This window comes from Lonchura striata, chromosome 4 (genome assembly GCF_046129695.1).
Source record: "Lonchura striata isolate bLonStr1 chromosome 4, bLonStr1.mat, whole genome shotgun sequence".
NCBI lineage: Eukaryota > Metazoa > Chordata > Aves > Passeriformes > Estrildidae > Lonchura > Lonchura striata.
The window spans coordinates 23,772,287-23,775,000 of NC_134606.1; positions in this window are offsets into that span (position 1 = coordinate 23,772,287).

The following is a 2,714-nucleotide window of genomic DNA, read 5'->3' on the forward strand; positions in this document are numbered from 1 at the left end:
ACCTGAATTCTAACTCTTGGTGTTTAGAAGAGCAAACAATTAAACACTCAAATTGTTCCAAACACACAGTGCGAATTTACCTCCAAACTCTTCAAAATACAATATGTTCATATTGAATTTGAGTTTGATTATATAATGAATTATCATTTATTTGAACAATGTGAGTGGGTAAACTCAAGAAAAATTAAAGGTTCTACATTCATTTCTTTAGTGTAGCATCTTTTCGCTTCTTAGGTCCTTTTGTCCAGACTTCCTTGCCTTGTGACCCCCAGAGCACCTCTTAGTTTTAAGGATCATCTTGCCTGTTCAGCTCTCCCTGGTACCACTGGCAAGCAACTTTTTGGCATCCTCTTCCTGACTGGGCTCCTACTGGGTACTCCATGGTCTTCCTCTAGCAACATTCCTTAGGTTATTTATTTAATTGATACTTCTTTTCAAGCTCCTGCCTTTTCAGACAGGTAGGAGAAGTAAACATTGTATATTTTCAACCCATCCATTTCTACCTGACTGAACAATCATGAAGGTTGATGAATTAACCATTCTAACTGGTCTGTCACAGGCCCACTGGTCCTTACAAATGAGGAGTGCCATATGCCTCAGGCCTCCCATGGTTCCCCTTGCTGTGGGGGTGACCAGAATGCAGAAAGCAGTAGCTTGGGAAAGGATTTATGGGGTCAGTGACAGAACAGAAGTCTCCAAAAAGGACTAATGATAAGTTTAGATACCTAAGTGGAAAATTTTGATCAGAAATACAGACGTTATCTTAGCACCGTATGAACTACTATTGAGCACTGTTGGGTGCTATCCTAGTATCCCTTTCTGCAAGGCATCTTCAGAAACAGGAGGGAGTGGTTCCACATCTGGAAAATTTGTATAAGTTTGAGCCTTAGGGATTGCGGGAGATGTAAAGATCACAGTCTATTCGACTTACCAGGAAGAAGATATATCAAAATACAACCCACTTTACAGTGTGAGAAAAGAGACATCTAGCAGATAGGCAGTGAGATCCACTGTAGGAAGCTGAAGCCTCTGTATTAGAAATAAAGCCCAAGTTTTAGCAGGCAAAAGAGTGAACTTGGCCAAAAAATAGTAATGTGTTGTCATCCCTTGATGACTTCAAAGCACAACTGCATGCCATAAAATCTCATCATCTTCATGCAGCAAGGCCCGTCCAGGAGAGATATCTTTAAATCACCCTTGGCTGGTTGGTTGCTTTACTGGTAGTACAGGTCTGATCTTCTCTAAAAGCTCAGGGGTCAATTCAGCCATGCTAAAGCAGATTGAGCACTGCAGCTTCTCCAGCTGCAGGGAAAACATTTACATGGAGATCACTATTAGCAGAACTGCTCAGTAGTCCACGGCTGGTTAATTCCTAGTGGCAGTCCATTTACTTTTAACAAAGATATTCTTAGATCATGGAATCACCTCTGGAAGAAAAAGTAAAATGGCAAAATCTGCCCACAATAAAACAAAACACGTATTCAAAAAATGCATTCAAGTTGTTCTCCTCCGGAAAATGCACTGCATATTTTATTGTACCATTTTAAACCTGATGTTGCAAGTACTTTATTAATGAACGAGCACTTGCTCCATTTGCACATTTTTAATCGTGCTCTCCCCAGCCCCCCAGCCATGCAGATGTTGCACCCCGCAGATGACAAGGCCCTGCAAAGTTTGCTTCTCTGCCAAACCGACAGACTTTTTTTTTCTTTTTTTTTTCCAGGGACTGTGCCAGAGTCAGAGAGAGTTCATCGCCCCGACGCCCTTGCAGCGAACCCGCGAGTGCCCGGCTCCAGGAGCTGCCCTGGCAGGGGGCACAGGGATGAGCGGCGACCCCGGCTCTTCTCGGGGAGGGAACCTGTCCTTGCCTGAGGGTTTTTGACGGAACGGGGTGTCTGCACGGTTTGGCAGCGCCGGATGGCTTCAGCTACCCCGTACCCCGCGGGGCCCCGGCACATCGGCCCCGCCGCCCGCTCCGGGTACGGGGGAGCCGCCGGGGCAAGGACCGCAGCCGGGCCGGGCCGGGCCGGGCCGGGCCGGGCGCTGCCCCGTCCCGCTGCCTCTCGCTGCCGGGCGCTAAACGCAGCCCAGTCCCGCTGTGTGAGGCCGCCGGGCGGCTCCTGGCCCAGGTGGGAGCCGAGCCCGCGGCCGCGCAGTCCCCGCTCTCTGCCCTCGGTGCCGGCAGAGGGATTCAGCAGAAGTGCTGATCTAAGGGCTGGCGAAGGCTCTCTGCGGGATGCTGCGCCCACTGGCAAACCGGGCCTGTGGGTTTTGCCCTGTTTTCCTTTTAACGGATATCGCTTAATATTGTCCATCTCCAGTTTCCGAGATAGTGACAAAAGGTCAAATCTGACACAGCTTCTCCCCCCAATCAGTCTGTTTGCAAATAATTAATAAGGGCAGTAATGATGGGACGGGCAGTTATGGTCTTCCTGGTGATAACAGAGATTGATGCTACTGAGCGAATCTTCTCTTGATAACACAGTTCAGGTTCTGCGACATGCGCCTTGGATCTCTCCCAGAAACAACCCCGAGACCTCCCAACAACTGAAGCCCTAACAAGAAGTAAGAAGATCACCGTAACTATGTTTGATTTTGGCTTTTATTATCAACAATCAATTAATGGTACACTCTTGGAAAACTATATGCACATGTAGAAATATTTCCCCTTTTAAATAGAAGCATTCATTTTAACCACATATAAATAAATCTGG